This window comes from Hyla sarda, chromosome 6, assembly GCF_029499605.1.
Source record: "Hyla sarda isolate aHylSar1 chromosome 6, aHylSar1.hap1, whole genome shotgun sequence".
Lineage (NCBI taxonomy): Eukaryota > Metazoa > Chordata > Amphibia > Anura > Hylidae > Hyla > Hyla sarda.
The window spans coordinates 120,745,278-120,760,708 of record NC_079194.1 but is presented as its reverse complement, the minus strand read 5'-3'; the positions used below and the strand labels follow the sequence as shown (position 1 = coordinate 120,760,708).

The 15,431-nt window shown below is 41.3% G+C and overlaps 1 protein-coding gene across 5 annotated transcripts in view; it reads right to left on the bottom strand.

Moving 5' to 3' along the window:
- The window catches only part of CHCHD6 (coiled-coil-helix-coiled-coil-helix domain containing 6), a 343,619-nt gene that overhangs the window by 169,569 nt on the left and 158,619 nt on the right, over positions 1-15,431 (bottom strand). The window lies entirely within an intron of this gene.

Genomic DNA, 15,431 nt, shown 5'->3' with positions numbered 1-15,431 from the left:
GCTGAAGTCTCCTTTTCTGGGAAGACACTGCCAGAAGGGTCTGTTCACATTATACAAAATGGACAATGTGAACAGAGCCTCAGCCTGGCTCCAGTCTGAAGCTCCGCCTCCTAATGACGTCATCACTAGGGGGCAGAGTTTCACAGACCCAGCTCGGGACTGGAGGGAGGTAAGGGGACGACTTAATCTTCTGTATACAGTATTTAAGCTATCTATAGATAGTTGCATATAGTGTATACTGCCCAAAGGGTTAACCTACACTGTCCAGCAGTGTAAGTTAACTCTTTCCTTGCCGGGCTGGCATAGCGCACAGCTCAGCAAGGGGTTAAGTGAGCCAGCAATGTGTATACTGTATACACATTGCAGGCTCACTGTACGCTCTTGCTGAGCAGTAGATACGTATATCTACTGCTCAGCATCAGGTGTTCTCCCGGCTGAGTCCCAAAATTCACATCAGGAGGATCGCATCGGGTGTCAGGAGTGACACCTGCTGTGATCTTTCCTTAACTGTAGGTACTACTGCTCCCAACATGGAGCACACTCTGCTCGATGCTGGGAGCTGTAGTACCTGCATTAATAGACAGATCGTAGCGAGTGCAACTTCTGACACCTGTTGCGATCTGTCTATTAATGCAGGTACTACAGCTCCCAGCATGGAGCAGAGTATGCTCCATGTTGGGAGCTGTAGTAACTGCAGTTAAGGAAAGATCATAGCGGATGTCCCTCCTGACAACCCCTGTGTTCCTCCTGTATAACGTATAGATGCGGGCGGCTGGCCGCTCTTTTATGGTCCCCTGCACTGACGTGTATATACACCTATTCATATTTCCCACAGAGAGTTGTGATTGGCTGGAACCATCTGGCCAATCACAGCTCTCTGCAGGAAATATGAATAGGTGTATATATACGGTAGTGCAGGGGACCATAGATGAGCGGCCGACTGCATCTATAAATTATACAGAAGGATTGCAACAGACCTGGAGATCTGTCAATTAGTATAGGTACTACTACTACTCCCATCATGGAACAGAGTGTTCCATGCTGGGAGTAGTAGTACTACTACCTAAAAAATAAAAAAGCGAAAAAACACACACACTACATTTTTATTATAGTCTGCTACATTTTTAGTTCCCTACCCGCCCACATAAATTGATCCCTGTTTAAAAATTAATTAAAATTTTGTTATAAAAAGATTTCATTAAATACAATTTCTTACATCACTACTGTATCTTTTTTATTTTTATTTTTTAATGGTACCCTACTTTTTTTTTTTTTTATAAAAAAAAAAGGTATCACCATCACTTTTTTGGATCACAAAAGTCCAAAAAAGAATAAAAACCACCTGCGAAAACGCAAAAGTTAAAACCCACATGGCATTTTTCTTGGTGTGTGTTTTAACTCCCATAGACTTCTATGAAAGGAAAACGCCAAGATTTTCCCGAAAAAATGCCAAAGTCTCAACAAGAGGTCGTTTTTGAAAAACTGCCAAGGAGCCCAAAATAGCAGAAAAACTGCAAAACACCAAACTGAAAAACGCCAAGTGGATATGGCATTTTGCAGTTCCCTATTGACTTCCAGCAAACATCTGGCCACAGCATTTTTTCCCAAAAAAAATGCCATGCGGCAGAATGGGCATTTTTATTGGCGTTTTTGCCAACAACAAAAAAACAAGTGGAAACCTAGCCTAACACAGGGAATAAAGGCCATCAGAAACAGAAATTGTTCTGATGGATTTGTCTAGGTAAGACTTACACAGTTCTGTAGAAGCAAAATGGTGGGATGTTTAGATTTTTTTATTATTTTGCAACAGTAGGGACGGTAGGATCAGGGAAGCTGATGGGTGAAGGTGGTCTGGCTGCTGAAACTTTAGTGATCAACTATTACCCCAAAAGGATTATGCACTTCACATTTTGCCCACAGCAAAATGGTATATCACAACTTATTAGATCAATTGACTAATGTACTTGAGATCCCTGTTGCTGAAGGTTAGCTTTCCAGTCCAGTAGTGCCTAGAAGTTTACTTTGAAGCAAGGGCCCCTGCTAGGCTCTGCAGCTCGTCAATCTTCTGCCATGCCCCTATTCCACCCAAATCCCACACACAATAAACTAAAATTTATATATGTAAGAAACACTTTAACGTAGGTAAATTTCCATGACCAATAATACTGGTGTACAAGGAATAAATATATACCACCACACAATAACTGGATAATACCACCATACTGTACTGAATAAAACCACTATACTATAAAGGATCTGTATACAATATAAGTGATTATATACAGGACCATATGGCGATATATATCAGCTGTACACAGGATCTGTACATCATATAAGTGATTACTGTTACATTTTGGGACTCACAATTACGTCTTTTCTGATCAGTGTCGTCCTCTTTCCTTTTCTTCTCCGTCCGGATAAGACCGCCATGTGGATCTCTTAACATCTGCAGGACAAACATGTCAGACAAACATGTTTTTCCAGTGCCCTCCCCTCCTCTACACAATCTTTCCATCTATAGGCCCACAAACTGTAATAATGTCCTCCTTGGTGTCCTGCACAGTAAAAGGGTAGGTAGCCAGGTAAATAGGTAACTAGTTAGGTAGATCAGGAAGCCAGGTATTTAGTGGGTAGGTTACAAGCCAGGTATTTAGTTGGCTAGCTAGGTAGTTAGGCAGCCATGTATGTAGGCCAGGTATGTACATAGTTCGGTAGCTGGGTATGTAGGTAGTTAGATATCCTGGTAAGTAGTTAGGCATCCAGGTATAAAGTTTGTTAGCCCCCCCTTCCCCGTAGGTATAGACAGCAGAGTTAACCCCCCTTCCCTGCAGGTATAGGCAACAGAGTTAACCCCCCCCCCCCCTTCCCTGTAGGTATAGACAGCAGAGTCAACCCCCACTTTCCCAAAGGAATAGGCAGTAAAGTTAACCCCCCCCCCCTTCCCAATAGGTATAGGAACAGAGTTAACCCCCCTTTCTACTTAGGTATGGGAAGTAGAGTCCCCCCCCCCCCCCCCACTTCCCCGTAGGTATGGGCAGAGTTAAACCCCCCTATTCTCCATAGGTATAGGCAGAGATAAACCCCCTTTTCCCCATAGGTATAGGCAGAGTTACCCCCCCCCCCTTCCCCATTGGTATAGGCAGAGTTACCCCCCCCCCTTCTCTTCACCATTGGTATAGGCAGAGTTACCCCCCCTCCCTCTTTCCTCATAGGTATGGGAAGAGTCAACTCCCCTTTCCCCATAGGTATAGGCAGAGTTACCCCCCTCCCCTCTTCCCCATGGGTATAGGTAGAGTTACCCAACCCCCCTCTTCCCTATAGGTATAGGCAGAGTTACCCCCCCCCCCTCTTCCCCATAGGTATGGGCAGAGTTAACCCCCACTTTCCCCATAGGTATAGGCAGAGTTACCCCCCTCCCCTCTTCCCCATAGGTATAGGCAGAGTTACCTACCCCTACCCCTTCCCCATAGGTAGAGTTACCCCTCCCCCTTCCACATAGGTATAGGTAGAGTTACCCCCTCCCTTTCCTCCTCTTTCCCCCATAGGTATAGGCAGAGTTAAAGAATAAAAAAAAATTACGCTCACCTGATGTCCCACGCAGCGATCTCCTCAGCAGCAGTGGCCCGCGTCTTCTCCCCTCCACAGTACAGGCACCGATGAGTGATGTCATCGGCACCTGTACTGCGTGCTGCATGTGGGCGGAGGTCACGTTTCCTCTGTGTAAACTGCAGATGCGGCAAAGACAGAGGGGACGCCTTCTCCTGTATGTGCGTGTATCGCACATACCGGAGAAGGCAGCGCTGTCTGTTGGGGATCTGGGACAAGTGTCCCAGATCCTCAGTAGCAGCGGCGGCTGGCCCTTAACCAGGCTGGTCAGTACACCCCTGTTTGAAGCATAATTCAGATGATGGTTTGAATGCAGGATATCTGCTTAAATCTCTTGGAAACTTTGCAGCCCGAGACTAAAGAGATGAAGATATAGATTTGGCAGAAGTCCCTTGTAAGTCTATGGGACTCCTCTCAAATTCATATCCTGATTACTGGCCCAGTCTCTAGAAAGTTTTGGGCAACGAAGATTAAAGGGGTATTCCAGTGAAAAACTATTTTTTTTTTCATATTAATTGGCTCCAGAAAGTTAAACAGATTTGTAAATGACTTCTATTAAAAAATCTTAATCATTCCAGTAATTATCAGCTGCTGTATACTACAGAGGAAGTTGAGTTGTTCTTTTCTGTCTGACCACAGTGCTCTCTGCTGACACCTCTGTCTGTCTCAGGAACTGTCCAGAGTAGGAACAAATCCCCATAGTAAACCTCCCCTGCTTTGGACAGTTCCTGAGACAGACAGACAGGTGTCAGCAGAGAGCACTGTGGTCCGACAAAAATACCAACTCAACGCCAGCAGCTGATAAGTACTGGAAGGATTAAGATTTTTAAATAGAAGTAATTTACAAATCTGTTTAACTTTCTGGAGCCTGTTGAAATGAAAACAAAAAGTTTTCACCGGAATATCCCTTTAAACAGATATCCTGCTGCCGGACCAATATCGGCGTTAGGCTTTATGGGAATTTGTCACCCTAGCAAGAAGAACTGAGCAGATTGATACATTGGTTTAAAGATAAATGTTCGATATACCAAGTATAAGTATTTTATTTAAAGAGTTTCAGGGTAATCTGTTCTGCAAGTAGATGAGAAGAAGGACTTTTTTCTGGCCATTATTTCACTTGTATATTTTCACCAGAGTCCTGATCTACAAGCTTCATTTCTAGTTTTCAGTTGTCCGGGCTAATGGGTGTAGCTTATCCTGCACACTCAAAAAAGAAGAGATTCTCTTCTCTGCACACTCAAAAAAGATGCTCTTCTAACGCTTTACAGCAATCCTAAAAAGGCAACAGTATCATTAAGGATATTAAAAAGCAGTTCTGAGCAGTCTAAAGCGCTGGGGTGAGAACTTATAAGGTCTGCCTGAAATACAGTCCGCTTGTTGCATAGAAAAGACCTCTGGAGACCATGTGACTTAGGACATATTTGCTTACTGCCTCTCTTTAATTATTCCCCGTTTCTTTCAAACATCTCCATTGACTTAGCAGTAATAAAGAAAAAAAAACAGTACTATCCACACTGAGAAATGCTTTCTCTAAGTTAGCATATGACCATACAAGCTCTCCATAGACTTTATTGGCAGCACGTAACTTGATTTCTCAGTGAGCTAAGTCTTATATTTATTTAAACTATTGATTTAACTTAAAGTTTATGGAACCAACAGTGGCAATTCATTTTCCTGATATTTCAAGGTTTATCAGTCCAGAAGGCAGTCTCATTTCATGATTGACAGCTTTGACAATATAAGCAGGTATGCAGGGATAGCAGCCAATCACTGATCTGGAGCTCCCACTGGATTTTTTAAGACAGAACTATCAGGATTTAGTCGAGACCTTTAAACTTGTTTATATACATCTTGCTCCCTTTGTAATGCTTTATATCTATACGTCATAAGATGTTCTTTTTGTTTTCATATATTTGTTAAAATGCCAATAAAAATCTTATTGAAAAGAATTATCAGGATTTATATGACTAAAATTCTGAGATACTAAGATAACCTGGTAAAAAAAAAGTTATGCAGAATTTTTATACAAAAATATACATGAACTAGCATAACATCTCTGGCTCTTTATCTGCTGGCAGATCAGACTGCCCAATGTGACAGCTTCCCCTTATGCTGTAAACACAAAAATTGACCCACAAGAAAAAGAAATACATGCTAATATCATAGAATTTTGTTATGCAATCTACTCAGAGTCTGTGTAAGGCCTGCATCTCATTCATTTGAAAGAGCCAACCGGAGTCACTATCGTACAGGGCAAAAATATGCTGACCATAGTCACTATCTGAAGCCGGTCAGTTCATTCAAATAAATGAGATGCGGGCCGGGGCCGGGTCACCGTATGAAAGAAACATCTTATGAATGTACCCTTAGTTTTCACTTTGTTCTACTAGTGTCTCAGTGTAATATTTGGGATTCTACAGTAGCCACAAAACAGCTCAGAGCCTGGGATTGGACAGTTCTATCTGCCTTTCTCTCAGCAGGATTTCCCAGCATAATCTCACATACCAGTCATCTGTTTTAGTCTCAGTTCTACTTAACATCTCCGACATTAAACAAGCACTAACAAGAGTCTCATAAGGTGGCACTTACACTTCTGCCTAGAAAAGAAGTCTTAAATAAGAGAAGGTTCATAAAAAAAAAAAAAAAAAATGGCATTCACAATCGTAATGTTTTCAAGGATTTTTCTTTTTAATAGACTAAATAATTAGAAAAATAACCCCTTGACTCTCCATTAGTCTTTCATCACATATAAACCCATCATATTTTCCATATTAGTAAGAAAGCATTGTAGCAGACAGCCTTCACCCTACATTGAAAATGCCTCTATATGCTCTAGCTCTGCACACAATTATAAGGAAAAATAAATAAATTAGAAAGAAAAACACAACCTCTCGAAAGAAGACTCAGCCATCCATTCATAATGAGACGTGAGGATAGAAAAACATAATTTAGCTCTGAATAATTTTATCGCTTAACAACTTCTTAATCCTCTCTCTACAGCGCTTACCTTTTAAAAGTAATAATGAAAGCATGCATACTAACACGCACACGGTGAGCCACGCAAGCCCGGTGCAAGAAGAGGAGAAGATAAGGTGCAGAAGAAAAAAAAAATGGAGGGGGAGGGGGGGGGGACAGTGCACAGAGCACTTTAAGGGTAGTTTTTGTAGTGTCTGCAATAAGCTCCAACCTCTTCACTGATTTTATTTTACTGATTCAGCAGCAGTAATAAAGGTTTAATCCATGGCAAACTAATCTAAATGTAACACTCAAAAGGAGACAAAGGGGACGCAAAACATTTGGCCGGAGCCTTTTGGGAGCCATGCTTTATTCTCGGATCCAGCACATTAATAGAGCTGGAAATGAAATGGCATTTTATTCCCTGTGGCTGGGGGGGATTAAAGAACTGTCCTTTCTAAAGCAGAGACTGAGTCATGGATCCCTGAGCACTGAGAATAGGCAAAGTGCAGAGAGACTCAGTGAATCTGGGAAAAAGACTGTTTATTATCTAGATGGTTTTACAGAAGCCAGGGGCTACGTCCAAAAAGAGAGACACCAAAAAGGAATATATTAAGATGCATTAAAATGTATTGACTCCATGTTAGGGATTCACACACAAGTAAGGTTGACCTGTGAGTCATAACTAACATCAGTCATTGCTGGGGCTTTTAGTATTAAAAAGGTTTGTCCTTTTTAATAAAGTTTTTTTTACTTAAATGAGCACTGTCAGATTCAAAAACTTGGTATATGTTGTACATCTTGGCAAAACATTACCATTTCTAATATACTTCATAAAAAAATGTATTTCCTTTTTATACAAATCATAGCTTATTAAATCTTGGCTTTGTCCAAGCTGAAGCACAGGCATGCACAAAGTCCTGTAAGTGAGGATGGGCTAGCACTCCTCTGATAGGACAGGGGAGAGCACAGAGGAGTGCTATCAGACAGGAGAGAGCCCAGAGGAGTCCTATCAGACAGGAGAGAGCACAGAGGAGTCCTATCAGACAGGAGAGAGCACAGCGGAGTGCTATCAGACAGGAGAGAGCACATAGGAGTACTATCAGACCGGAGAGAGCACAGAGGAGTACCATCATACAGGAGAGAGCACAGAGGAGTACTATCAGACAGGAGAGAGCCCAGAGGAATCCTATCAGACAAGAGAGAGCACAGGGGAGTGCTATCAGACAGGGAAAAAGAACAGAGGAGTGCTATCAGACAGGAGAGAGCACAGAGGAGTGCTATCAGACAGGAGAGAGCACAGAGGAGTCCTATCCGACAGGAGAGAGCACAGAGGGGTCCTATCCGACAGGAGAGAGCACAGAGGAGTCCTATTAGACAGGAGAGAGCACAGAGGAGTCCTATCAGACAGGAGAGAGCACAGAGGAGTACTATCAGACAGGAGAGAGCACAGATGAGTACTATCAGACAGGAGAGAAGAGTTTGTCCATTCTGAAAATCTCATTGTGCTAAACTAAGGGTAAATCAAAAGATGAAAATGTACAGAAACTAAAAAATATTTTCATTGTAATACTGTATCCCTCATTTGCCATCACCCTTTACTTTCACAACCCCACCCAATTATGTGTATGCTGCTTGATTCTGAAAAAAAATGGTATCTCTGCTGTGACACTATGCAGGGAATATTTAATGTCCCATATAACACTTTATGGCACTATACCTTTGCTACTTTTTTCTGTTCTCAACAAATTTTCAAGGTATCATGAAAATTTTGAATATAGTACAAAAAGCAGCACAAATCTATGCTCGCTTATAGCAGAAGTAGATTTCCTTTTCCAGTTTAAAGACAATCCAAGAAGTGCTTCATAAATTTGGCATCACTTTCATGTTGCTTACCCAAATCAGGAGTCATCAGGGATGTCCTTTCCCTACCTGACTTTCATAGATGGATCTCTTTCTGTTTGGATATAGGGAGAGATCTATCAAAGAAGTCCAGAGGGTCAGGGTAGAAGCCACCAGGGACCACCCTCATGATTTTTTTTGGGGGGGAAAAGTGCATCTTTATGTAGTGTGCAAGTTTTAAAGAGGCTTGGCCTAAAATCTCATGTGCCCTAGGGCTCCAATGCCCTTGTGCTGTAATTCCCCACTCAGTGGATCACTGAACCCTATTCAAAGCCAGTGCCCCCGCCATTGATTCACATGGCGGGAGCAGTGAGTGTTCCCACTTCAGTATCTGCCTATACATAAGGTATGCACCGTATCTTTTTATTGCATACTACTTACTTGTGCCATTATCAATTGGTAATTGGCTCTGTTTCAGTCCTGCCCTGGATCAAAAAAACATTGCTCGCTGAAATGTTTAGTTTCTTGAGCACAGCAAGTATGGGGGGGGGGGGGGGGGGGTACTGGAGAAAACAGAGTCCAAGATATTTCCTGTAGATGCTGAAAAGTTTAGTTTTGACTGGAAAAATAATTATGGCCATTTGAGCCAGACAGAGAAAAAAGAAGAGAGGACAACTGCGATCAGAGAAGACGTCACCTGGAAATCACTGGATGTAATCACTTATTGTATACAGATCCTGTGTACAGCTGGTAGCTACCTCTATATGGCCCTGTATATATTCACACATGGCTTATACAGATCCTATGTACAGCTGGTGTTTACCTTTATATGGGCAATGTATGGTGGGGAGGCGGGATACTGGTGTGTGACGTTAATTTTTATCAGTAACAGTAGGGTGCCTTAGTCATTCAATGTATAATGTATAGTGTGTTCCTGGTGTATTATTTGGCCTTGGTATAATTTGTAAACTGGTAATATTGGTATTGTTGGTTTGCATATAGTGGTTATTACTCAGTGGTATATTTTTATTTTTTATAGAAATGCCCCCAAGTGCCAAAACTAAAAATTAACTATACTCTCCTGCCCTGATCCCATGTAGTTGCAATGTTAACATCACCTGATCCCTGGTGCTACCCACTTCTGATGACATGCCAAACCTGCAGGAACTGACCAATCAGCCAACCACTCACTAAAGCGGGTCACAGCTGCAGGCAGTGATTGGCTGAGCTGGAAGTTCCTGCAGGGTCTACAGTTAACTAGCTGAACACTCTAGGAAACACATATGCTAATAAAGATGCCCATATATTAGGATAGCTGTTGGCCAACAATTTGTTTTACCAAAATCTCTCTCTCCCGATTCCTCCATATACAACAATACACAATGAACATTTAGGATTTCTGTGTTCCGAATGGGGAGACACAATTTTAGCTTATCCCAGACTCCTTCAGTAGTGACTTATTCTTCTGAGATCAAATTGATTGGACGACTTAAATTCAGGATCAGTGGATTTTAACTTTTTATCTAATGTATATGAGAGCATTAAGTCTACACTTTGCACAGGAAGTTCAGGAGAACCTCTGCATGACCATTCTATTTCTCATAATGGTACAGACATAGCACATATCATAGGGTAACCTGAACTATCACTGCAGCTACAATCACTTAATCCTTTACTATATTTCATATTTGATTATCCCAATGACACTATTAGCTGCTACATTTGCAGCCCCACAGTGTGTCTGTATAATGTGACTTTTCTATTGAGCATCAAGAGCAGCTTATCTGTGTTTTAACCTTTCCTTCTAAGAAACGCTCTGCCCTTTATAGCTTGTGATGCGTCTGCTGCATTTACTTGGCCTTTTTGCTTATAATGTTAAGCACAAATTAACAGAACAAATGAAAATGGTGGTTTATAACTTGGATGTTAAATGTTTCCATCTTCATGCACACCTCCAGGTCAGAGTTTCTCAAACTTTTTCTAATCGTTCCTCACCAGTCAATCTGTGGTGATGCTGGGGCCAAACCAAAGAACTGATAATCTGCAACAAATTCAGCCATGCAGTATCCATATTACATTCCCAGCAGTGACAAGCAAATACCACAGTGCAGCACAAAAACAACTTCCCAGAAGCACTAAGCTGCCATTGTATAGTACAAAAGATGGACATCTGATGCAGTGTGTCACATCAACTATGTCAGGTCTCCAAATCTACCCATACTAACCCATTTTTAATTCACTAGTGACCTGTACACAGAAGCCAGATGGTAATCCAACATCTTTCAGACATTTATGGCATATCCTGTGTACATGCCACAAATGTGAAATAGGCATTCCCCTAATAAAGCTGTTCATGTGGAGGCGCTGGCCTCCTCATTTTCTTTTCCTCAGGCAATAGTGATCTGCCCAGGCCTCATCCAAGTCTCTGCAGACACCAGCACCTGTCATCGACAATGGTCTCTCCGGCCTCCACCATCTATCAGATCAGTCATCATTGGCCTGTTAACCCAGGATTCCACAAACTCAGAAAGGCATATAAATCAGCAATCAGTAATAGTAATAAAGAATTCTACCCTTGAATAACATTGTCTTTTTTTCTACTACAAACAGGTTGAACATTCTATGCTTATGAGGGGAGGAGGCTGAAAGAAAAGTAATCCAGTAAGAACTTAATCAGCATAGCACAGAAAATGTGATCTAAAAGTGACATCATGATAAAAGGTAAAGAATCACTTTAAGAAATGTTTAGGTTATTGCAGAGGTTCTGAGGATCATTACCAAAATCTCAGCAGCAGTCACTGAAAGTCACTGCAATTTCCGTCACAGACTGCTGCTTCTCTTCAGTGGCAATATGGGATCATGCATAGTGTAATTATGTGCTGATACCAGTCATAGTGGGCGGGCACAGGATGCCATACACCAGCACCTGCCCATCCAATTTATTCAGATCTTCGACAAGGAAGAGGGTTCCATGGGGGAATGAAGGACAGAAGGGTGCCATTGGTTTCATTTTAGTTATTTGTTTGTTTTTTACAAATTTTCATTTTTGTACATTTAGCCTACTTTGGTAGCAGGACATCTACAGATGCTTCTTTAAGTAGTGGGGAAATGGACAATACAGTGTACAACAAACACACTAAAAAACAATTCAGGCAGGTATACAGCATTGGATAAACTACAAATGACGTTTCTGTCCATGCAATTATTCAGTCTTAGAAGTGGGAAGAAAAATGAAAAGAAACCTCAGGAAGCAACCTAGCAACCAAACCCTCCTCCGAGCTGACCACTGGGAGATGAGGGCTCTAAACCAAGGTTCTTGATCTGTGAGACATATTCAACTCTTTCTTCCAATGAATTTCGAGCATCTCTTGTTGTGTGCTGCCGTACAGGGGTTAAGATACAATTAACCACTAGCGGGGCCGCAGTCCACAAACCACCTCTTCATTTGCTTCTATGACTATTGGTGTAACTTAGTTGCCTAGCAACCTTCTCTCCTGACGCTATTTTGTGCAAAGCAGTCGTACTGGGAGCATGGAGGGGTCGTAGACACTGGTGGGCGCAAGCCGGTCCCGTCTTATAAGTGAATGTCTCAAAAGGGAAATTGTTGTTAAGTTGAGGTGATCTGATCATTTATAAGCTACATTTACCTATGTATGGGCCTTTTTAAGATCAGGCATCTTGGCTGGGATAAAGGTTTTAAGGGGTACATTCAGCAGAGGGTCTGAAAGGTCCCCCGAAATAGAAATATAACAATCTACATTTCATAAATGCAGTAATGGCTCTTTTGTAAATGAGAAAAATAGAAAAAGTAAACAATAGGATTAATTATACATAATCCCATTACTTGTAGATACATTCTCCGTTGTGTATATTACAGTACTTTATAATACAGAGGTGTGGAATCCTGTACAAAGAGACATGTGATGCCACTACTGACCACAGAGTTGAGATGCAGTGGTCAATAGTAAGATATAAGGCATCTCTTGGCTGCAATGTATCCAAAAGCTCAATTTCTTTTGTCATGTGATGCCTTTCGTGTGTGTCGCACCATTCAGTCTGATGGGGTACACTGGGAGAACCGTGACATTCTCAAAGAACAAAAGTAGGCAGAAAAGTAAGACTCAAGAGGGCCGCTAAGCTGAGAGGTAGTTGCCGCATTTATTAATTATCATACTATTAAAGGGTTTTTTCCCATCATAAAAGGTGATGGGATATAGTTTGGACATGACAATTTTATGACTGGGGTCTGACCTGTGAGAGGAGAGTGAACTTCTGGTCATCCGGTTGTGCAGCCCAATTTACAGTTCCCTGCACAGCCAGGTAGCTAGGGGCTGCACCTTTACTGATCATAAAGCAATAGGACATCCCTTTACGATATGGGAATACCCTTTTTACACCATATTCTATGAACATACCTACAAGGCATGCAGAGGTGGCAGTCACATCCAAATTCTAGTACCTGAAGTAGCACGAAAGGAGCAAATAAGACACCAGTATTTCAAATGGTAAAAGGTGTCTGGAGGCTCAATAACAAGTTAACACCTCTGACTTCTTTATCCAGTACCAAGAGCACTGAATGTAATCCATGCTCACTAGCTTGACATGTCTTGTGTTATCAGGATAACCTTGTTTTAGAAGTTCTTTCAGTAAGAGCAGGAAAGGTCCCCGTTTGGCATACCCCACTCTTCGCATGCTGTAAACAGTGGCTCTTAATATGGAAGACTCAACCCTGTGAGGCTCATAGAAGCTCATCTTGGTGAACTGCTATTTCAGATGATCACCCGAAGGGTCTGTTGTAAAGCATGCCCTAGTGTCAGCCTGTCCATATAATGATTATTCCTCAAGGTTATGAATAAAAAGGAAATGAATAAGAAGCCTTTGAATGCATCACATTCCTAGACACCGGCCTCTACATTTATTACCTTTGATGGCTACTGCGGGAGAGTACCACAGGAGAGTAATTAAACGTGTTACTGCAAATATCCTTTCATTATTCTAACTACAGAACACCTGAAGTGCAGGAGAGCCACATCTAGAAAGTATCACGTACATCTATACCAGAGACAGGGGGAGCTGGGAGCCTTCAGATACCGCAGGTTATCACTGATTAAAGGGATGATGCATGTTTCTTAATCAAGGAAGCAGTCAATTATTACAGCATGTAATTATCTATGTGCAGAATTATTTTCCTAAGGAAACTATCCATTATGGTAGAATTTACCCATCTACTAGTATGGGCTTCTTTCAATAAGCAGTACAATAGGAATCTCAGCGATTGGACTCCAGAGAATCCTCAGATACCTGTCCAGGGTAACTGTGTTTCTTATTCACCATTTTAGCTCAGGTGGCACCATCCAAGATACCCCAAATTTTTTTGCCCAACTGGCAAGCTAATGCAGAGTTAGTTTGTCATTGCAAAACTATCCATTACAGAGTTGGCAAAGAAAAGCTCAGATCTTCACAGTTAATCATATTTACCAGTATACTGTTAAGATACTTAAAACGGTTTTCAGCTTCTGGACACATCCTTCTCACATTAAAGGACCCCTTGATGATAAGATAATATTCCTTATTTCGTTCATATAATTTAAAGGGGCACTCCACTGGAAAACATCATTTTTTTAAATCAACTGGTGCCAGGAAGTTAAACAGATTTGTAAATCACTTATATTAAAAAAACTCAATCCTTCCAGTACTTATCAGCTGTTGTTATGATCCACAGGAAGTTCTTTTCTTTTTTAATTTCCTTTCTGCCTGACCACAGTGTTCTCTGCTGACACCTCTGCCCATTTTAGGAACTGTCCAGAGTAGGAGAAAATCCCCATAGAAAACATATCCTGCTATGGACAGAGGTGTCAGCACTGTGGTCAGACAGAAAGGAAATTCAAAAAGAAAAGAAGTTCCTGTGGATCATAAAAGCAGCTGGAAGGATTAAGATTTTTTATATAAGTAATTAACAAATCTTCCTGGCACCAGTTGATTAAAAAATGTCTTTTTTCCAGTGAAGTACCTCTTTAAAGGGGATATCGGATCTGTACAATTCCATTTTGTTGGAGGAGTTCCTAGACAAAACAACGATCACTGGATGTCTTGCTGCTGGGAATTCCAGAAATTAGATAAGGAAACTTGTTGATTTGTGTTTATTTACCTACAGTGCCCCCCACATGAGAATTAAATAAGTGTTGAGGCCATATTCGAATTCGCAATATTTTGCGAATATATGGACGAATATTCGTCATATATTCGCTAAATTCGCATATTCGTAATATTCACGTTTATTTTCGCATATGCGAAAATTAGCATATGCGGAAATTATCATAAGCGAAAATTAGCATAAGAGAAAATTAGCATATGCGGATTTTCACATATGTGAAAATTCGTACGCCAGTCTCACACAGTAGTATTAGAGCCTTCTTTAGACCACACAAGCTGGAAGCAGAGAGGGATGATCACTGTGATGTGTACTGTGAAAAAAAAAAAAATGAATATTCGTAATTGCGAATATATAGTGCTATATTCGCAAATATTCGCAAATTCGCGAATATGCGATATTCGCGAATAAAATTTGCATTGCGAATATTCGCGAGCAACACTATTAAATAATCAAACAGTGTCCATTCAAATCAATGGGGCTTCCCAGAGAAAGGCTGCTCTTTCTACTGCTCTTAACTGTACTGCTTGCCCTCTGTGAATTCAGAGTTCTCTTAAATGGTATAGTATTTTTTTTTTTAGATGGACAACCCCTTTAATAAGACATATGGATATGGGATAATCACAGCGACAATTTGTCTCAAAGTCTGTAGGTTCTAATATATAAAAAATAGATCGAATGCCTATGGAAGCTTTATTACCAGCAGTAATTTCATTTTTACCCTTAAGTTACTCTCAAGTTTTCAACAAAAAATCAGCAAAAAGTGATGAAAAACGTATCGGGGGGTCCGACCGCTGGGGCCCCGTGATCTCTCTGTACGGGGCCCCAGCTCGCTGGCCAGATAGCGCGTGCTGACCACCGCACGAAGCGGCGGACG